The sequence below is a fragment of the Ambystoma mexicanum genome, chromosome 7q (genome assembly GCF_040938575.1).
Source record: "Ambystoma mexicanum isolate Mex_15411 chromosome 7q, UKY_AmexF1_1, whole genome shotgun sequence".
Lineage (NCBI taxonomy): Eukaryota > Metazoa > Chordata > Amphibia > Caudata > Ambystomatidae > Ambystoma > Ambystoma mexicanum.
Genome location: NC_090941.1, coordinates 65,581,933 through 65,606,224, shown reverse-complemented (window position 1 = coordinate 65,606,224; position 24,292 = coordinate 65,581,933).

The window sequence follows — 24,292 nt, the reverse complement described above, 5'->3', positions numbered from 1 at the left end:
TCGCCCTGGCTGACCTGCTTTTGCGGCACTAAATCAATTCCCCTGCCCCTGAGCCTGACATTATCAAAACATTCATATTCCCCGCCTCTCTCCGTGACGTTACTGTGCTGCGTAGGCAAACGCGCCCAGTCGTCTTCTACGCGACTTCACACAGAACCCGGAAACCAACACAGACCATCTCACAACACAGCGCGCCACAATTCGGAATATGAAACTGTACTTTAAAATCAAACAGCAACACGGTACATTTGGTAAAGTACATTTATTTGACATTAAATGTTTAGAGAATATTCAGCAATTGCCATATGAACTCCGAAAGCCATTTATTTTCTTTTATCTGTATCCGCAATGGTACACAGGGTGTTGCTTTTCGTTAAAAGAAGCACTTTGGAAGCACGGTGAACCGCAAGGCTGTTCCATCAACTAGGCAGTAGTCCATCGTAAAGGTTGATATGTTGCTTCTAGCCACTAGTATAGCGTAAGGGCATGTGGGCCCTTGGCGATCGTCCCATAAAATTGTCAGTGTGCTCCAGTTGTTCACACGAAGCTGCAGGTGTCTCACGAAGAAACCGTCTGCTGGTGTCTCAAACCGATGGCGGAAGCAGAAGGGGAGCAAATACCTGTTATGAAAACAAAAAAATTATAATTAGTCTCGCCAGCCGATCTTCATTAATATTACTCATTTTATTTATTACAGCCGATCAGAAACTATTTGCTTGCAAGGATAGTTCAATGGAGTATGTTCGGCTCTAAAATCAATGCGAAAAGTAATGAAATAAATCGAGGCCAACAGACAATGATAAACGACAGTTAGTCTACATGCGTGAGGAATGATATGATATATGATATGGCATTTGTAACGCGCCTATACTCAAGTGTTTCAAGGCGCGACGAGGCAGGTGGGGAACAAGGGCAGACAGACAACGATCCTACTAGGCCAGGTGTCTTTCTGATCGCGCATGGGGAAGGAGGGAGGGGGGGAAAAAGTGCTGTACATGGTTAGTCGAATACAAGATAAATAATAGGACCAGCTGGTGGCAAGTGCAAGGTAAATGCCGGGAGAAGGGGCTGAAGGATACAGAGACAGTCCCATAGTGCAGGTAGGCAGTGCAGGGAAAAGTGGCTGAGCCAAGGACCGAGATAGGTGAGACCAGTGGACCTGCATGCCCATGTGCCCACTACGAACACGTTTTCCTTGCTTTTCCTAGCTCTTCATTCATTCATTCATTCATGCATCCATTCATTAAATCTTCATTCTGGTATAAAAGCGTGTAAAGATTTACTCACATTATATTTGAAATTTCCATTGTGTCTCTTCGTAATGCAGTCTGTAAAACGGACCGTGCTCTTGACAACGATTTTTCGTATGCTGAACTAAAATGAAACTCGGTCTAGTTTCTGAATTTTCTGCCTTATCGTCTCTTACGTTATTGCGCACCCCCTTCAAATGTAGTTCTTTCGGCATAGTCCCTGTCTCAAGGTAAAAAAACAATAGACCCTTATACTTCCAGTGCGACTTGTGGGCCTCATCTGGGCGCGAGCTGAAAATCAAAGCCGCTGTCCTTCGCATTCTTTATTTGCAACATCACGTATTAAAGGCATCTGTGAGAACTTGAAGTTTAGAATCCCTCTATGTAGTGCGCCTCAATGTGCAACTGCGAACTGGCTTCTCTCCCAAATGCCACGGCCCGCTTGGCGCGTTCTAAGTCCCCCAATTTTGTCCCCGTTGTCTGTGAGCTTTGCAGCCCAAATGGAGACATTTAATTTTTGGCGGAAGGTCAGGGAAAGTACAAAGTGCCACAGGAGTTGAGTTAAAAGTGAGATTTATTGTTTGTTTGTTTGTTTGTTTTATTATTTGCAATACGCAAGCCTCCCCTCCGTTAACAGTGCGCAACAGTGCACAGCATTTACATTTACATGAGATGAGACATGAGAAAAATATATACATACACATATATGAGGTGAATAGAGAGAATTCAAAGATGACACCCAGCTTGTTCGCCACCCATGACGGTGAAGGTAGGGGTTAGGGTTACAGGTACACTGTACAATAACATTTATTTACAAAAAGACAATCGTATTGCAATTATTTAAACCGGGATTTGTACTTCACAATCAGCTGTGCTTCGGGTGGGCATGGCACAGTCGCAATGTTCGGTGGCAATGGATCACTGCTCTGCACAGAAACGTCCAAAATTCCATATCTGTGCTTCTCTAACACAGCAACAATAAGGCCTCTCACAAAGTCGAACTGCATTTCATCATAGACTGGTTTGATCACCCATTGCTTACTTCGTTTTGAAAACACCTTAGTGTCGTGAGACATCCTTACTTTACCCCTAGTCCTAGATTGTTCACGTCCGACATTGCTGTTATGGGCCAAGACCGCTAGAAGAGTGTGATGTTTCATGCCCCGAAAGCTAAAATGCAAGTGCTTTGGCCTGTACTTTAGGCACATATTGTGGAACACCTCCAAATCTCCTGTGTGACAGAATTCTGTCAGTCCTCTCAAATCTCTTGATAGAGTTTTGTCGAAAACAATCTTCTCAATGGCTTTGTGTGTCGGTGAAGATGGAATCAACCACTTCTTCTTCCGTGCCTCCTCTGGGGACAAAGGGCCATGTTCACATTGGTGGAAATGTTGATTTTGTGTCCAGCGGTGAACGTTGGTACAGTGGTGCATCAGTGACCGCCATTTTTCAAGTAGTATTTCCACTGACCCTTCACAAGTTTTTGAGCTCCACCAAAGATGGTTGGTGATAGAATGGGACCACTGCAAAATACTTTCAAAACCTTTTTTTTTTTCCTGCAGCCGAGATTTTCTTACTGATTGATTTAGCGAGATGCCATACGTCAAATTGATGATTAATATGTTGGAACTGCTCTCTCATTGTCTTGGCAATTGAAACGTGTCTGTCCGTGGCTATGAGGTCGATGTGCATTCCCCTTGATTGTAGACATTCCACTGATTTTATAAATCCTAGTTTCTTCATGGCCACTGACAATGTACATTGTGTTACCTGCATGACCACCGAACTCACAATTTTCTTACTATCCATGTCCTGAAAGTGGTAGGTGAAGTACTTGGCAGAAAATCCAGGGCTGTCGCACTGTCCATCGCCGGCTAGCCTGAATCGTTTGCCTTTGAATGTACTTGCTAGAGACAATTGTTCAATTTTCCAAGCATCACTAATGGCCGGAAACAGATAATCACGTTGGTATATGTAGTACAGCGATTTAGAAATGAAATGGAGTCCCACAAACTGAAAGAAAGCCTGTAACTTTCTAAAACTGGAGCCACTAAAAAGTGATGCATCTGCACACAGTAGATTGCCTGCTGGCATTTTCCCCAGCATAGTTTGTGCAGACCATGAGAACCTATGATTTAATCTACAGGCGGCATTTATTTTGAGGTTACTGCCTTTTATTTAACGAGTCACATTAATCAATGGCTTCCCACATAATTTCCCTCTAACGGAATGCACACATTTCAGCATACTTATAATTTCCATCAAACAACTGTCGAATACAATGTATTTGCTCTCTTTCATTAGACTGTCATCCTGCGTCAACGTTGTTTCGGCCTGTGACGTTGTGGAGATTTCAACACATTGGAAAGTAATATCGCTGATGTCAAGTTCTGATGTGTCTATGGATGCATGCGGCTGGTTCATTCTCTGTCATTTCAACATCTATTACTTCAACATTGATGGGAGAACACAACAATGTCGACAGGTTTTTGGGTGGCAAATTTTTGGCGGGTGTAGATTGTGTGAATTGATCTGCAACTACTTAAGAGCTATCTTCAATACATTCAATAACATCTTCTTGTGGTGGTGCGGTCGCACTGTAGCAATGGTCCAATGCAACTTTGCTGTATTCTCCAAACACAGTTAATTCATGTTCTGGCCATTGGACATGAGCATCTCGAGCCTGAACACACCTCGCCTCAATTAATAGTTCCTCCATAGTGTGCATGGTCTGGCAAGCAACATCTCTCATTCGCTTCACTGTCTGTGTATGTGTAGTTCTGACACCCACGGGTAACTGGAGGAGAGATTGGAAAAGGGATGTTCAGTTTAAACACAAGATAAAGTGTAGTCCAATTGACTGGAAAAACACATAAAATAGTCCCCAGCACAAACATTTTTTTTAAATTATGAACTGTTTGTAACTAACGTTTTTTTGTTTTTTTTTCTTTGCAACTTTTTTGACTCGACCTTCAACAACTGCACACTGTAGCTCCGATTCGTTTCCGCATGTCCTCCCTTCCTCTTGCCCTGCAACGACTATATTTTCTGTATCCGCATAGACAGCACGGAATGAGGCTGCATCGTCTCCCTGAAACATAATACTTTCATTACTATGTATCAAAATATTGTTAGCATAAAACACACGTGAGGACGAACACACAGGTACATCTCAATAGCCAAACACGATTTAAACATTGTGTGCATCTATCAAACGACAAGTATTCGACCAGTGATGATCTATTTCGATGGAGCTGTCAGTATCCATACCTCTGGCTCTGCATGGACTGCCATGAATGGTTGTATTGGAGTGGAGGCATCAGCATCTCCCTGAAACACAGTACTTACATTAGTATGGTTTTCAATATTGGAAACATAACACACACTTGGGGTCGACGGCACAGGTACATATAAAGAGATAACCACAAATGATGCATTGTCTAAAACAATCAAGGAAAATATAAGTATGCAGATTTCATCGACTTATTTCTCCGATTCCTTTACATCTGCTTCATCAAAATGGGATGTTGTGATTGTAGTGGAAGCTCCGTCGTCTCCCTGAAACACAGTACTTGCATTAGTATTGTTTTCAATATTGGAAACATAACACACACTTGGGGTCGAACGCAAAGGTACATATAAAGAGATAACCACAAATGATGCATTGTCTAAAAGAATCAAGGAAAATCTAAATATGATCACATTTCTTCGACTTATTTCTCCGATTTATTTACATCTGCATCATCTAAATTGGATGTTGTGATTGTAATGGAAGCTTCGTCGTCTCCCTGAAACACAGCACTTGCGTTAATAGGGAAGAAAGTATAGCAAATGGAATCACGTTATATGATCACGTATGATGGAGCTGTTAGTATCCATACCTCGTGCTGCTGAAGAATATCTATGGATGTTGCAAATGTAGTGCGCACTTCCGAAAGCTGTTGCGCAGATTCGTATATGCATGGTCCCGCTTCCACTTCCCCTGGAATTACTTGAATGTCAGGCTCTGCATCAAGTGCAGGGGTTGTCGCTCCATCAACTGCCTGAAACATAGTACTTGCATTAGTGAGGATTACAATAGTGAAAACATAACACACACCTGGGATCGACAGCACAGGTACATATCAACGGCTAACCACGAATGAAACATTGTCTAGAACAATCAAACGACAAGAATTCCAGCTCTGATGATGATGCTCGATGGAGCTGTCAGTATCCATACCTCCTGCTGGTGAAGAACATCTAGAAATGTTGTAGATGTGGCGGACACTTCAGCATCTCCCTGAAAGACAGTACTTGCATTAGTATGAATAACACTAATTATAACTGAAAACAAACACCAGTGGACGATAACTAAGGTGTATATCAATTGGAAAGCACTAACCAAACATTCAGTAAAATAATTACATGATAGAATAAAACTATTACTTGACATGCATAAAACAAGTCTGTAGCGGATTAGCCTAGTAAGATTACCTGATACGCGCTAGAAGTGGTTGACAACTGCGACCACGTCAAGGATGTAGAATGTTCTTGCTTCAGATTCAAGGGATAGTCAAGAAGTTGTAAAGGTAAATTAATGATTGATAATGAAATGCCAATATTAAAAATAGCCATGTAAGGCGACAGAATACTTGAAAAATGCTCAATACAGCACAGTTCCCTGTTCCCATATATATACATTGCGTTTGTGGGTTATGAAATCGAAAAAGAATATATTGATAAATGTCAATGTTCAAAAAACTATACACTCATATCAATATCGAAATTATTACAAGGGATAGAACACCTACAATATCAATTAATCCATTCCGCTACCTACACACTACCGCAAGGCCTAAAGCTAAATCCGAACACTTGACTCACCGGTGGCGGAATGTGGACGAATAGAGTGGGAATAGCGTTTTTGAGCAATTTCCGTGTCGTTCGCCGTTTATTCTTCTTTGTTACCCAAGATGTTGTGTACATGTCCAAGGAAAAGTGCCGGCTGCAGATGCGGTATCGATCACCCCTCTTGTCCTGTAAGACTTGTTGGACTCTACTTTCCAGCTCATCCAGTGGATATCCGCAATGTCTGACCCATTCTCTAATTCGATCAACAGTTTTCGGGAATACATGCATTGTAGTGCCTTCAGATTTCGCATGGGTCTTCGAAGGGCAACCGCTAATCGAACAGGCAGGCATTGTTGATAAATCTGAAAAGTAAATATCGACATTATTATACAACCTTCAAGAATAAAGATTTGATACAAAAGTAAATGAATCATACAATGATCAATGCAAGGATGGATGTTCTGTCTTGCACGAGAAGGAAACATGCTTACATTATAGACTGGACCCCGGAAGGATGCAATTCGATGACAATAGACACAGATGAAAATAAATAGATCTATTGATAGCATAGCAATGGAAACTCAAGTCAATAGCAATGAGACCAATGAACATAGCACTATTGTGTACTCTACTCGCAAATAGATAGAAATTTAAAAATCTGCGAAATATGACTAGGATACATGGCCTTACCTTGACCAACAAACAGTTGGATTCAGCAAGCAGAGCAGTATGTTGCAGGAGAATAGGTGGGTGGCCACAGGTAGCACACTGATGGGTTTGGTCTAAGTGGTCACAGAAGTTCACGGATAGCACGACGACGAGCAGATTAGCGTAGATCTCAGTGGTTGCCAGGTAGCACGTTCAGGAGTTGACTTGCGAAGCACAAAGATGTTCTCATGAGACATATCAAGTGGTTTATAAAGTATTAGAAACAGGGGTGTGTTTGTGAATGAATGACGTATGTATGTCGTGGTCTAAGGGGGGCGGCCTGCTTGAAGGGGAGGCCTGGCTGGAGACACGGGGTCTGAGGAGGCCATGTGAGCGATGGCCTCTGGGCGTGGGATACCTTTTGAAGTGTACATGCTGTTTGGCACCTTGGCCATTTGCGCCCGTGACAGCCCCCCATGCCAGCGCTCATCCCCGGGTGCAAACCACCTTTGATAAAGGGGGTGGGATGGATGGTCATGGGGCGTGCAGATAAGGCACAGGAAGACTGCTGAATGGAGACACACTTATGTGGATTGCAGGGGGGCGGCCTGCTTCAAGGGGAGGCCTGGCTGGAGACACGGGGTCTGAGGAGGCCATGTGAGCAATGGCCCCTTGGCATGGGATACCTTTTGAAGTGTACATGCAGTTTGGCACCTTGGCCTTTCGCGCCCCTGACAGCGAGCATCCCCGGGTGCGAACCGCCTTTGATAGAGGGGGTCGGATGGATGGACCTGGAGCGTGCAGATAAGGCACAGGAAGACTGCTGAATGGAGACACACTTATGTGGATTGCAGGGGGCGGCCTGCTTCAAGGGGAGGCCTGGCTGGAGACACAGGGTCTGAGGAGGCCATGTGAGCAATGGGCCCTTGGTATGGGATACCTTTTGAAGTGCACATGCAGTTTGGCACCTTGGCCTTTTGCGCCCCTAACAGCCCCCCATGCCAGCGCTCATCCACTGGGGCGAACCGCCTTTGATAGCATATCGTTGCTTATCAATAACAAATGCCACATACTGGAGATTCTTGTGAGCACAGACCCACACTTCAACCGGTGTATTATAGTGGTCAAGACCCTAAGGCCTGTATAATCCAATGGTAATTGTTAGTATATTATATGTGTGACTTTTATAGAGACATAACCTACTGAAAGACTTTGAACAAGTGTTATTTAGTGCATGCATTATCGAGAATATGTTATGTTAGCTTAGATAGATAGTGACCACCCTGCTTCACAGCGACCAGACCTTCACCCATTCGGAGCACAGATGTCTGACATCCATCCTTGAATGGAGACACACTTGATTCATTTAAAAAATCGAAACAACCGTTGTTAAAATATATGTGGTGTTTTATTTTGTATCTTATTTTCATGACACAAAAATACAAGACTTTAAAGATTATACAGGTCAGGTTGCAGAACAGCGAGAGAAAATCCCCTGTACTGACCGCTGTCACTCGGGAACGTTTCTCTAATGGCACGAACGGCACAGGCGGGTATCACTCTTCCAACGCGGTGTCCAAGCCTCCCGTGGAGCCACCATGTAAAGGAACGAAAGGCCACCAGCCTGTACCACCTGTGAAAAGGAATGAAACAAACTGTTTTTAAATGACCAAGATAAGTTTAATAAACGTTTGTTGTCAATGACAATTCTTGTAACTAATGGCATTCTGCACGGACAAATGCTATCTAGACACTGCACACTATTGAACGACTTACATGCGTTACAATGATATGTAGATGTAATTTTGGATATAGTAGAAGAACATGAAATAGGAGTGGCATGACAAGCAGAGTATACTTACTCGTTACTCGGATTACGATGACAAACAGTTGCGCGAAGTTCGTGCATAAGCGCCATCATTATTCTCAACATGGCCCGTGTGAGGCAGGCTGCCCTGAAGTCTGGCAGCTCGGTGATGCATTGCAGTCGTGGCTCGCCTTTCCCAAATGTAGGCCAGGCATCCCGAGTTTTCTCGGCAGCAGCAGTTCTCCTCCTCGGTTGGCATTAGCTCGCACCGATTGCTGCGCACCAGGTGGAGACGCCGTCCATGCGACTAGGTCTAGGCTCTTCATCTGTTGATTCGTCCTGCCAACTGCCGTACGAATCCCCATCGTTTTCGCATGCTTCCCTTTCCAGTAGTTCCTCCTCGGTATACTCGGGCTCGTACATGTAGGGCATTATTGTAGCCATTGTGTGGTAAACAAAGTAAAATAATTTACCGAGATGGTACAGGTGTTCACACGGGCTACAAGTGGCGAAGGTAGCTGACCAGAGCACAGAAACGCGTCACAAAATACTCTAAGTAACACAGAGAGAGGAATGGAATCAAAAATCTGCTGCTGTGTGTTGTGAAACGGTCTGTTTATACTTATTGAGTAAAGAGGCGTCCTGCCATTTCCATGGCGACACGTCATTAGCTGAAGCGCAGCGAATGTTGACACAAGACGTGCTTTGGCGTTGGGAAATGGGCGGTACGAGCCTGCTGATGACAGGCTCAGGGGCGGGGGAATTGATTTAGTGCCGCAGAAGCAGGTCAGCCAGGGTGATGCGGCAAGTGATAGGATTATCACAAAATGTCGGCTCCCTGGTGCCTGTTTCCGCGTGCGTTTAATGGATGAAAACTCGGGTAAGGTCCATAGGAAAGTTTTCTAAAATCGAGCCACTTAGGCTTAAAAAAACATGGCCGACCAGTAGGGACAATACAAATTTTTACTAGACCATGCCTTTAAGGTCCTCCTCAGTCTTCGCCCTTCATTCACTTTCAGACTTCTCCTGCTCACTTGTTCAGAACTCCTGCTGTCTGATCTAGTCCCAGGACTCTGTGTAATTCAATCCAAACACCCATTTTGTCATTTCTATGGGGTCTCGTCTGCTGGTATTTTATGTTTCAAAGAAAGCTGCTGGGAGACGGAGGGGAGGCTAACATAAAATGATTACAAAAGCAACTCTTTGATGTACAGAAGACTGGAAATGGCATTGGCTAAGACAGGCAGAGGAGCAAGTTCCAGAGAAAAGAAACCTTTTGCCATCTTGGATATTATATACATTACCTCCTGATAGCTTCCATACCTTCCACAAGACTCAATTCACTGAGTATGACAGCAAAAGAGGGAAGACATTTTATCAAAAAAGGCCAATGATTGGCTCCTAGAAGAGAACTTTAAAATACATAATTCTACTGCTAGAATTCAGCACGATATGGAGTGGGTACCCTTTACTCTCTGGAATAAACGGTGGAGCTCTTGATAGTTCAACAAACTAATCATCGGATGAAGATAGGTTTCAAGAAGAGATTAAACCATCTCTGAAGGACAGAGAGCCTACTCGTGGGTAGAATGAGAAGCTTTACTGAAGCTATGAAACTGTTACCTAAGATGCTCATCTTAACCTTAGGGGGAAAGCATCCTGCAAGGGAGTTTGACATCCTTCCATAGCTTATAAACTGCAGAGGGTAAACCATCAACCCGATTAATAAAATGTCACTACGCAAGGGGTCAAAAGACGTTTTTTTACATGCAAATACAGCCGGGAGTGTCAGTCAATCCACTAGAACTGAAAACTGAAACCACACTCAACACACCCATTTCAAGTTACATATTTTATTGTGGAAAACTATACATTAACATAAGCAAAACATATCAGTTACAACATAATCCCACATTCCCCATTGGTTAACTTCTATGCAAAAATCTAAACATCCCCTATAGTTCATCAACCCATTGGTCGGGCATATCTAAATACAACCCCTTACACAATGACCTAATTGTGAGTTAAACAGAAAACACTGTAATATGATTGGTCCACCACAGTCAGGTACTTTGTTGCAACAATCAACTCTCCTTATCGGTCTGAGTAACATTGACCAACTTGTGATGTGCATACCACCAAGAGGGCCCAATCAGGGAGCTAGAGTGAATAATGAGGTCAACCCTGCTTGGTAATACAATGGCTTCCTCATAAGACCAGACAATTTGGCACTCCAAAATGGCTTCTTCGACCTTGCAGCTGTATTCTTTTGGTGTCACTTCTCGTGACTCCCACCTGAGAACATGTATCACCCCTAGCAGGCCTCCTACTATATCTCTGTTGGGAACCAGTGCTTTATAAAAAAACAAAGTAGAGGCATCGTTCTTGGGAATCAAATTCTTATATTTATTCACTTTAATTGCTCAAACTCCTGTAGTTCAAATAGACCGGCTCTTCGAACCTTAGCTCTACATCCTGCCAGTGCCCAATACCGGGCCCTGTTCTCATAACATTCTTCCTTCACAGCTGCAGCACTAATCATATTGTCTGAAACTAACATCCTGCTCCCAGCTCCTGTGAGCTGCTCAACCAGACACAATTAATTTGCTATCTGCGCTGCACGTCTCCCTTCTTTTCTCAACCTTGACTGTCTGATCGTTCGCTGGGGGGGGGAATGGTACAATAAATGCTGATGCTATTTATATTTTTGTTGTATAATTCTCTCTCACTGATGACACACCATTTGACACAGATCTGTCTGCACTTTCAGTCAGGGACACCATCAAGTAATGTGTTGAATCCATGTCCCTATGTCCCGATGTCCCTGAAGAGATGGCTACAAGTGATTTTGGATGGCACATTTTATGACCACACTGCATTTACTTGTAGAAAAGCCCAAAGCTTCCCCAAGGCTAGGTCACACTGTTCCTTCTTGTGAGCGGTGGCAACTCACTTGCTCATCACCCCTTGCTAGGTTATGACTTAGTCAAGTTACAAGAATTCTTGTTTCAGGTATGACAGCAAATTTTATAACCAAATATCAGGAACAGTAATGGGAGCCACCATGGCACCCGTGTACACCAATTGCTTCATGCATCAGTTTGAAACTACGTATGTATTATCCAACCCAAGATGGCAACACCAGTTAAAAACATGGATCAGATACATAGACGATATTTTCGGCATATGGACAGGTAGTAAGGAGGATCTCCATGAGTTTTTGATATTCCACAATGGAATTGGCCAACGTATTCAGTTTACTATGGATATAGGCAATCCGGATGTCCACGATCTTGACGTGCAAACAGTTATCCAAGCGAACAGAATTACCACCACGCTTTACACTAAACCTACAGATCGGAATAATCTGTTGCACCGGCTCAGTTTCCATCCGCCCAAGACTCTCCAGAATTTACCCTACGGACAAATGTTAAGGATCAAAAGGATAGTTAGCGATCCAGAGGATTGTTGCCTACAGTTGCAGAAATTACAAGAAAGACTACAAACAAGAGGATATCCAGTGACAGATCTCGAAGCTGCTCGCGACAAGACCAACACACAAGAACGTCAACAACTACTAGTGAAAAAACCAGTGAAAGAGAGTCCAGAACTGGTCTTTGTAACCAAATATTCTATACAAAGCAAACAAATCAAGTCTATAATACATAATAGATGGAACGTTCTCACCAGTGATGAACGCACTGCTGACCTGTTTCCAACTCCACCCTTATTTGAGTATCAGAAGAGCAGCAGTTTGCGGAATTTACTAGTTAACACCAAAGAGAAGACACCCGCAATAAGACCTGACAAGTTCCCTGGAACTCATCCTTGTATGAGCTGTGGGAACTGTAACAATATCATAAAAGGAAGCACTGTTACACATCCACGAACTGGCCAAAATTGTATATTGAGACAACATGCTACATGTCTTTCAGAGAATGTAATTTATGTAATCAGGTGTCCTTGTGGGAAATATTATGTAGGAGAGACTTCACGCAAGATCCTGTTATTGTACCAATTTTCAAAAAAGGCGTACGCACTGACCCAAGAAACTATCGCCCAATAGCCCTTCTAGATGTGGTGGGGAAAATATTCGCAACTCAACTCCAGATTAAACTGCTTAAATGGATTCAAGAATCTCAAAGTTACGATATTCGGCAGGCGGGATTTGTCAAGGGTGTCGGCTGTGGCCTAAATCTGGCAATCATAAATTTCCTAAAAATGGAAGCCATCCGTCAAAACAAGAAGATCTATATTGCGTTTGTAGACCTGTCCAGCGCATTTGACACCATCGATCGAGGAATGCTCTGGGGTAAACTGGGGAAACGGAATTGTCCAGGAAACTTATTAGATCCTATCAAAGAGCTACATACCGACACGGAAATTAAAATCAGATTAGATGATGGGGGGACACTCAGCGAATCTATAAAAACAAACCAAGGAGTAAAACAGGGCTACCCATTGGCAGCGACTTTATTCGGCCTGTACCTGTCCGATATCGGAGAATCCATCGAAGCAGTTAACTCCAATCCACCTAGAATTAATGGAACGAGAGTAAACTGGTTGCTATATGCAGATGATATTGTACTGCTCAATTTAACACCTATTGGATTGGCAAGAAAACTAAAGAGTCTGGAAGATTATGTGGAGAAAAATAAATTGAAAATCAATCCTGCAAAATCGGAAGTCATAATTCTACAAGATCTTACACGAAATAACAAGCAAGTCAAAAGAAATAATTTGACCTGGAAACTGAACAACGAAAAATTGAATTGCGTCAGAAAGGTAAAATACCTGGGAATGTGGATCAACAGCAACATAAATGATGCCCCGTGGGCCGAAAATGCAAAGCAAAAATGCAAACAACTAGCATGTCAAGGTTTGATAATAAACAAAAGATATGGGAAGTTTTCCTTGCTACCTGTTTTAGCCCACTACAATCAAAAATCAGTCCCAACATTGATTTATGGAGCAGAATGCGTTTTAGGAGTTGCCTCGAATCTATAGGGACAACTAGAAAATCAATACTGGAGGCGTGTCCTTCAACTACAAAGAGGCATTCCAAGCGCATGTTTACGGTATGAACTAAATCTAATATCCATAAATGCACGAGTCTTGTGGAACACGCTGTCGATCTACAGGAAAATAATTATTGACGAATGTACGCCTCAATTTGTAATATTACGAGACGCAATGGAAGTAAACCAGGATTCTGTATTGAAAAAATGGATTGATGCATGCCAAAGCCATCTTGCTGAAATAGGCACTAACTCGGAAATACTGAAAACTAACCCAAACTATGTGAAAAAAAAGTTATGGGTACGAGATTGGTGTGCAACAGTGGACAACAGAAATCGCCATACACTGATGAAAGATGCGGCTACTGAAGCAAAGGACCAAAAAAAACAACTGCAATATGTGGTAAAAACAGCTAATGCCAGACACAAAAGGATGCTCCTAAAATTCAGGTTAAATTTGTTTGACACAAGATCAAGTTTAGCCCTGAGATATCGGAAGCCTGATGTGACAGAGACTTGTCGATTCTGTAATGACCACTCTGAGACATTAAAACATCTCACGTTATATTGCCCCGGTCTAACAGATTTGAGAACTGTGCATCTGAGCAAAGTAATTAACCAATACGCAACCGTATCAGGAGAAGAGCTTTGGTTGAAATTTGCAAATCCACTACAGAAAGACGTTTTTGGCCTGACAAATTTCCTACAAAAATTGGAAATCCTATTATCAATGGAAAACTGAGAGATATTACCTCAAGAATCGGAAACTACAAAGGGGCAGAGATGTCGAAACAGCAACCTGAGAGACTAACTGAAACAACATCAACTGATGAGCGTATAGTAGCTGTGATCAACGTGGATGGGACTTTACTCCATCGTGAATAGCCTTTCTTTTTAGTCTGCTTTCGACACCTTTCTATGTGATGAATGGAACAAACTGTGCTACCTTGGGCCAATAGGGTTGTTTGCGAAATCTCTGCCTTTTGTAAATGTGTATAGAAGGGAAAATGTTTCAAAAAGTTTGTATAAACTAAACGAAATAAATAAAAAAAAAATTACATTGAGACAACATGCTACATGTCTTTCAGAGAATGTAATTTATGCAATCAGGTGTCCCTGTGGGAAATATTATGTAGGAGAGACTTCACGCAAGATCCGCATTAGGATAAATGAGCACAAGTCCAACATCAGGAACAAGAACAGGATGTCAGCCATTGCTAGGCATTTCAATGACAATGGGCATACGGTGAGCCAATTGAGGTTTTTGGTACTGGAAGTTATGCCTCCTAAAGATCAATCTCGAGACATTAAGCAATGGAGAGCACAGAAAGAGGCATTTTGGATTGACAAGCTCGACTCTTTATCACCGAATGGGATGAATGAGGAATTCGACCTCAGTTGTTTCCTTTGACGCATGAGAAGTTACCTCAGCATTTTTCATGATTATAAATGTGCAATGCCTCAGAACGAACTATGAAATTGAGTTATTTTTGTTCTTGTTGAAATTGCTACTGGAGGTATAGATTTAAATATATTCACTGTCATGATGAGATATATAGCCAGCATTGCAAGTAATGAATTGTGCATTCACTTTATGGAACCATCTTAGTTACCGCCAGCACATTTCTAGCTGTTTCTGGCTAGTGTCCATTTTATTTCCTTTCCTCTCTTCTAAGTGATCTCGACTCTTTGGTTTTGTTGGGTAACTTTACCCTGAATTTCTGCCGGTTTAGGCCGGCTCCTACTCTCTTTCACCTGATTGATGAGTTTGAGCACATGACAATCCATTTCTTATTTAGTTTGCCCATCACTGGTCCTCACTGTGGCTATCGGACCCAAGACATTATTTGGTATCTGTCTAGTAACTGTTAAGCACTGTCACTATGCATTGCTATTACGTGTTTTATTCCAGTTTTTTTATTTTTATTTTTATTTTTCATGTACTTTTTACTTTTCATGTAGATTTGAATTGTTACTCATTCTATATTTTGTTAATAATATCTAGGTGGATTATGTGTGTTTACGCACATTATGCACTATGTTACGGGAGTCTCTATTACCTTAAAGCATATCAGTAGCCTTTTAGTCATGGCCGCCAGATTTTCACGGCTCCTGACGTTGCCTAGGCAACCACAGGTAAACATAGTAAAAGTACCATGCATACGATGAACGCGCTCTTGTGGCGCCTTCAGTTGATTCACTCTTCTGCCGCTTCCAGGTGAGGCTTCTCAAGCGTCTAGACTTTGCCTAACTGTCATTGTAGACACCTGAGCGCCTGAGCTCCGAGTACGGAATGGGCTTTAAGCATATTTTTCACTGCGGTGCGCGTCTCTTTCTGATAGAGTCTGCACGGGGTTATGAACGCCTTTCATGAATCTTTGTCCTGACGAGTTTGTCAAGACTTAAGCTGATACTGCTTTGACGACAAGGTCAGTGCAGCCTTATTCATACAATTAAATCACTTTATTGAGAAAGTATCAGCTAACCGCTTTCCCTTTGTTATTTTTTCCACCTTGTTCTTCTTTCTCTCTTTACTATCTTTGTTTCTCGCTGCATAATTGCTGAAATTCTACGATTCATTGACAACCTTGCATATGGTTTGGTTTTGCACGTATGTACCCTTTATTTATTTTTATTATTTTTTTACTTTTGATGTGTGTCGGTACATTTATGATTAATGATGGGTTGTGTTATCAATTTTGTGCATTTATACCTCCTTTTGAATATGGTACAACCATACCCAGGTTACTTTAAAAAAATGATTATGATAATGCACATGCTGATGGCTTCATTTTTCTTGCTCTTTCACGAATTGTGTGAATTCACTGTATGAACGCGGTACCCACTGTTGTACCAACTACTGTTGTTTATTTGTTGTGTATTATGTAACGGATCAGTTTGTTTATGATTTTATGACATTCGGATCCTATTAATTTGAGAATGAGCTGGCCCTGACGAAGGAATTTAGTTCCGAAATGCATTGGCCATTTTTTGAGCTCACCCTACACATCTGCTTCAACCAGGATGATTAGTTGTTAATAATATAAGACCAAGATTAAACAGTCGCACCTTGCAACAAGTTACCGGGAGTTTGTTACTTTTTTGATTGAATTACATTGAACGTACACACCACACTGTGGCGTTTGGGAGTGAAGCCCGCACCGCTGGCTTAACGGTGTTGGTCCATACCCCCTGTTTATGTTGTGTGCCACTCCACGGAGGCACTTTTACAGCGGGTTTGCACCCCTCCTTTAATTCCATTGAATTTTGATTAACTACAAGGACTACCTAATAAAAGTGGGTGGTGCACGTTCACTATACGTTTCTTAGTCAAGTTACATGTCAGGCCTCCTGCAGGCATTAGACCTAATCGGGGCAAAACTTCTTGCATGTATACACATTTTACATCAAGAAGAGAAGACATGGAGGAAGCATCGATAGTTATGACTAATGTGCCGAGATTAGCACCAGGTTCATATGAAAATCAGGTATCACTTATAAATAAATGTATTCATTGGATATGGTCAGTTAAAGGCTGTGCTTCCATCATTAGAGATTATATAATCCGGTAGTTTAGAAGAGGATCACCCAGCCACTTAGATGACTATATTCACATACACTTTAACAACAAGCATTTGGCTCAAGGCCTCTTGGCCATAGATGTTCGCTTGTATCCACCTTTGTGGTTTCCACAAATGTGGCAACTGCAACCAATGTAAACATGCTTTAGATAATTGTCCAACATTCAAAGATTATTCAGGAAAGCAAATCAAAATTACTGAGTTCATTAACTGTAAAACATGTTTTGTAGTATACGCTATTGTATATGTATGTGGGAAAACCTATATTGGCAGTACCATCAGGCAAATGATCCAAAATTACCACTGGCCATACATTGGCAACTGGAACATCAGATGAGTAACTATGAAGATCTTCGTTTTGTGGGATTAATGTAAGTGAAGAAGGGTAAAAGGGGAGCTAATATGCAGCTGAGACTGCGCCAAATGGAATCTAAGCTCATTTGCTCTTTACGGTCCACAGAGCTTGGTCTCAACACAGACCATGAGATGTATGTTTTTTAATGAATGTCAGTATATGCATATCAATGATTTTTTATATATATTTAATGGTTAATGCAAATTACATAACAATTTGTTTTCAGTATGCACGCAACATTGGTCCAACCCTGGAATGAGATATCAATCTACAATTGAAGATTATCCACAGCCTTTGCTGGTCAAACTGATGGCTTTACTTTTCTGTTTCGAAAACACTTTAGGTCAAACACATTTACCAAGAAACCAAATTAAGTATTAATCTACAAGTCATTTTTAGGATTATCATCATGATAATATTTAAATACTGCAATCTATGCCCTATAGATTTGCTCAATGATGTCTCATGTACATATAATGATGTCACATGCAATATGACGCGTGACGTCATCACGCAATGACCTCTAGCCATGATAAAATATATTAGAGGTCATATTTATCCATTTACAAATTAAATAAGTGTCAATTCATCAGTCACTTTCAGGAACATCATTGTGACAACATATGAATACTGCAATTCATGCACCACAGACTAGTGCAATGATGTCTTTTGTTTACATAATGACGTCACACGCAATATTACGTGTGACGTCATCACGCAATGATGGTTCCTCTAATGGAAATCGAATGAAATCAGTCTAGCCGTTAGGACTGTCAATTAGAGACGCAAGCCATCGGTGGCAGAGATTGTTAATGGGATCTGACCCTGTTAAGAAACTCGTAACATAAAAGGACTGATAGACCAGGTATTTAACATTTGCTTCTTTAAGGGCTACACGTCATTGCAGGTATTAGAATTTGGGCTCACGCTAGTTTTTAGAGCGATATGGATTACATAGTTGTTACAAAAAACAGAAATAAGGGGATGTGGACAACTTTCATTACATACACATAAAGGTAGCACTTGGTCAACAGCGGATATGTATCATTTAGTACGTTTTTCAATAAATTTTACAGGACGATTGAACAAAAGTTGTTGGAAATAAATCCAAATAACGTGCGAACCACACCCACTACAAGTTATAAATTACGGACTCATTGCAAAGGTATGTAATTGCGTCATGCAATTTTCGGGCATATGACATCATTTTTTATGAGGGGGAATTAACATAACACTTTTATTTAACTTCTAGACTGTCCAAGAGCTATCTCCATTTCGGGGTAAGCCTCTGATTAACAGTCACAGTATTCTCTTCTGGAAACTGAATCCCACTTTTCGGTGTAGCAGGGAATATATACACACATTCTAGGGATAAAAGGTCAACAACCATACACGTAAAACAATTTTATACACAATTTAACAATTTTAACATCTCTATGCCAACTTTGGGCACCTACGTATGTACAGGGTGGATTGCTTTTGAGTTACATTGAATGTTCAAATTAATAAGCTTTGGGCACACGATGCACATTTTTTGATTGTTCTGTAATGTCTTTCAAGGCATACCATAACAGGATTTGTTTGTTATTATTAAGATTTGACAAATTGTATGTACAATCTTCTGAATGCATTCTATTTCCTTTTACAATTTCTGATCCATGATGCGGGTTTCCTCCGTGTGCAACATCATGTGAAACTTCACTATATTGTTCATCTTCGCATCTTATCATTTTCATTTTGCTTTTGCAATGTTGTGCTTAACCTCTTTTATTTTGGAATATTGTTAAATTGATAATAACTTCAGAGCCTTGTGAATGACCGATTTGTTCGAAACACGTGTCGGCTGTCTCTGTGCTTTGAAAAATACAGATTAAACATTTTCTGATTTTGGAGATCAAGAAACTTATGCTTGGATTTATGAATTTACAATTGTACTAAAAAGATATTATATTCGTGCAGTAATGTTTAAAGTATATCATAAAAATGCATTTTACAGATCATTATCACTCGAATGTTACAAACCACCATATTCACCTTTTGTATGACAGCATAAATACAGAAGCTTTGAATTAGCTAATTTTATTTTCAGTAAATCTAGTCTTGCTTAATTATATGATATGTCATTGTAAAGACATTATGAATTTGCATTATCTAATGGAAAGAATTAACTTTGATCAGATATTTCATGCGTGATAGGATGTATGTGTCAGGTTATGAATGCCATATCATTTTTTATTTCTAATGCTAAATTAATGTGGGTAATTCTGTCACTGAAAGGGAGGTCTGCTAATCGGACCTCCTTTCATAAGTGCTCCATGGAAAAATGATAGTGTGCACATGTGCTATGCTATAACAAGTCATCTGACATCTACAGCAGCAGCTCTGGAGTGTCACTAGTTAGATTCTAAGGTGAATTCTTGATTGCCACCAGAACACAAATCGGTTGTGGACAGAGGTGGCTTTTTAGTATTCTGAACCTGTGATTTCAAACTTAATAATTGTATGCCTAGTGTGGTGTCACACACATCTTTAAATAAAAACCATGCCAGGTTGTGGCATGGTGAGTGCTAATAGCACGCAATTATATGCCATAGCAATTTGGAATCACACTAGTGTAAAATCTCTGAGTAGGACCCAGATCTGATTTGACTGTGTCCATTACAAATATATTGATCAGTGGCCAGGATGCATACTCTGTGATTCTACTGCACGGACACATTCCCTCAGGGCACATACACTTCCCCCAGGTGGCCTCATGGTAACTGGTTCCTTAAAGACAGCACTGACATTACAAAGCCACTCTCACACAAAGTTTCTGACCACTGGGGTCCCTTTGAAGTCAGCAGGCATGGGAAAGAGGTAGAGGTAGAGTAGTCAATAGGGAATGGTGGGCTGAGAGAAGGGTTCCAATATTTTGGCTTCTGTTAGGTCTCTCTTCCTTTTTCTGTCCCCTCCATTTCCTGCTGGCAAGGTACTCTGGATGTGATGTTATAAAGAAAATGACAGTTGTTACAGTAACCTCTATTGGACCCATTACAGAGGGCTTTTGGACCATCTCCTGTGACATTTTGCCTTTAAAAGCATAGGAATACCCCTTACTCTTTAATTTATCTTTGGACGTTACAAGGACAAGAAGAATTCACTTAACCTCTTTTAGAAGTACTCTGTAATAGAGGTCAAGACATAAGGCAAGCAGAGGTAACTTCTGTCCCCTACGCATCACCAGGGAACAATTGGGATGAACTGCTGATGGATGAAGGCTCTCTTTGCTCCACTGGGACCATGACCCCATTTACTGGAGCTCCATGAGTGGGTATTTAGAACAGAAAGACTCACCGTGTCCCAAGAGACCCTTGACTGGTTCTCCCAGCAACCACAGAACCAAGGAAGTGACCACTGGCTTCCCTACAGCACTGAACTGCCTCATCACTAGTTTGGGCATCTTCAACGCTGACCAAGCATCGACAAGTGTGCCGCAGAAGCCTACCATGCCCAGTGCCTTCAACCCACAGGCTGACACTACTGCCAACCAACACCCCACCTTTGGGACCTGTCACCGCCACTCCATGACTTGACCTTGGAGTGTTGCCCAAACTGCCCAGACTCCAGTTTTGATGCCTCAGTCCACTTGTGGGTCTATAGAAAAGTCGAAGCCCCCTTTCTCTACCTTTTTCATCAAGAATATTGAACATTTCTGCCCAGATGTTTTTTTTTTTTACTCGTGTCATGTTCTCTAATGTTTTGTAGTTGTTTGATTGCATATTTATTGGTTAATTAAAAGTCTATTTTTGTAGACCGTTGATTAGACATTCTTTTATTTTAGAACGTGTGTTCTATAGCTGTTTGTATTACCAGTGTTATCAGCTCACACCATTTGTGAAGATATAGCATGCCTTTGGCATGCACTACACTACAAGTCAAAGAAGGTATACCTTATGGATAATTCCTGTTTCACCTTTACGATTAGCATAACTGTTGGTTTACTGGTAGTGTGCGGTTGAGTATGCAGTTAAGCCACTACTCATCCCAGTACTCCTACAGAGCTGTAGTCCTTTTGTCACAACAAGACACAGCCACACATACATGCTACAGTGACCCCCACTATATCTATCTTGGTGGAACTGTCACTGCACACAGACCAGAGAGGCACAAGCATAATGGTGCTCCAGGACATTTCTGCAGCATTTGATACTGTATCACATGAGATTCTATGGAATTTCCTCAGAGAGATGACATGTGGTGGGATGGAATTGGATTTGGTGCAATTTACCTTGACAGATCATTGGCAGTCCACCTACCTCCCTCCTCCCCGGTTCCCTCTCAACCAATGTTTTAGGATAGGCTGTTTGAAAGGTCTCAGCATTGTCTATCCTGTTCTTTGATTATATACATTTTCTCCTTTTTGAGGCTCATTTCTTCCTTTGGTGTGTTAGCATTTAATCATGCCAATGACTTTAAATACCTCACCAACTCACTCTATGATCTGCACTTTACACAACCCATCCGCTCTCCTACCCATCTAAAGGATGTACTTTGGACTGGATCTTAACAATGGTCACTCTTAATGTACAGCGCCATCACCTCCTTCGCCACAATGGAACTGGTGCGCCTCAGGACAAAATGGGAAGCCGAAGTTGGGATGATATTACCGGAAGACTGGGTTCAGATTTTAATGTTCCCCCGGGAGGTAGCCATATCGACCAGACTGCGACTAGTCCAACTAAAAATACTACATAGAATCTATTACCCGAGGGTAGCCTTATACCGCTGGGGTAGGATAGCGGAACCCAACTGCCTACGCTGCCATAGAGAAGAAGGAACTTTCTTTCACACGCTATGGGAATGCCCAAATATCCATGATTATTAGATTATCAGACAATCCCCAGAGACCCTAAACTACTACTGCTTGGGGCAGACAGCGAAATAGACTTGTCGAGATACGAAAAGCTCTGCTTCATGACAACAACTGCAATTGTTAAAAGGAATATAGTGCAACTATGGGGTGCTGCAGAGACGCCGCAAATAAGCCAGTGGATAACTGATGTACAGATTTGCATTGCCATAGAAAGGAGAGTGTATAAAGCCAGGGGATGTCCCGAAAAGGCAAACAAGATATGGCAACGATGGGAAGAAATGGTGTGAACTCTGAAACCCGACTTGATATGACACCCCAGAATGTAGAATGTGCATGGCAGCAGGGGATCCTTCTCCTTAGTACAACAACTTTAACGTGACTTTGTATGATTTGCTTGATTGAGTATTCCATTGAACGTTACTACGATTCTTTTTTTTTTTTTGTGTCCTGGCCCGATGAGGACCAGTGTTTGTATGTTACAAAACCAATAAAATGTAATATTAAAAAAAAAAAAAGTAAAAAAAAAACAATGGTCACTCCAGTCTCTGGTCTGACACTCTCTCTTAAAGTTCTGTCGGTCTCAATCGCAACCAGCATATAACCCAACTACCTCACCTCCACAGACCCTCTCCTGCAACACCAGTAGACTTACTGAGGCTTGCTTAGCCCCGACACTGAGTAGATATCTTTCTAAATACACATCCACATCAGATGACTCACAAGCCCAATGCATCACTGATCCTTAGCACATTTTCACTCACCATCAACCAATAATCCAATTAACCGTAAACCAGACTGAAAAGCTGAAAGCTGGTTTAATAACAAACTCACCGCCCTGTGCTGTGACAAACGTGCCCTGGACCACACCTGGAGGAAAGCACCCCCTGCATCCAATCTTGATGCCTTCCACCTTGCGTCCAAAAGTTTCAAAAACGTCCCCATATCAACCAAGGGCTACTCCTTCAAAACAAGGATTACTAAAGCTAGCTCTAGTTCCAAAGAACTATTCACTGTCCTCAAAATACTTGAAAACAAACCCCACCTCCACCCCCTCTCTTGTTCCCATTGACAAAGCTTCATGTTATACCGTTCAAGCAGCCCTTTCTGACAAAATCAACAAACTACAATGCTAAATCCTCGCTAAACAACAGCTCCTGTTTAAACCTCCTGCCCCTACACACCCCTCCCAGGCTCCCCTGTTCCCCCATGCCCCTCCAATTCCACTTCTCTACTGTATCCACAGACAACATCATCTCCACGATCCAACACCTCAAACCATCCAATTGCAGAGGTGACGACTGTCCTGCCCACATTATCAAACTCTTCATGGCCACTTCAGCACCTGCCACTGCAGACTTTATTAATGCCTCCTTTGCCTCTAACAATGTCCTGAGCTGCCTCAAAACAGCTTTGGTTTCACCCCTCACCAAAAACATTCCCTTGATCCTACTCACCCCACTAACTACCCACTAACTACCGACCCATCACCACAGTTCCTTTCTTCCTAAAAATCCTAGACCATGTTATCTACTCCCAAATCCAAATCTACATAGAACAGCACCAACTGCTTGGCACAAGACAATCTGGTTTCAGACCCAAGCACAGCACTGAAACAGCACTTTTGGATTTCAAAATCCAACTCGACAACATTTGAGACTCGGGTATCATAGCCATCCTTCTGCTCATTGATCTCTCGGCAGCATTTGATCTTGTTAACCACAACGTCCTCTGCCAAAACATACTGAAAAACTTGCACTCTCAGCAAAGGACCGACTTGATCAAATCTTTCCTGAGTGAACATATTCCAGAGTCTTCATAGGCAACCACACTGCTGATTCCATCCTCGTCCCATGCAATGTTCCCCAAGGCTCTTGCATCTCCCACCTACACCAAGCCAATCTTTGACTACCTCAATGCCTTGGATATTCCCTGCGCAAACTTTGCC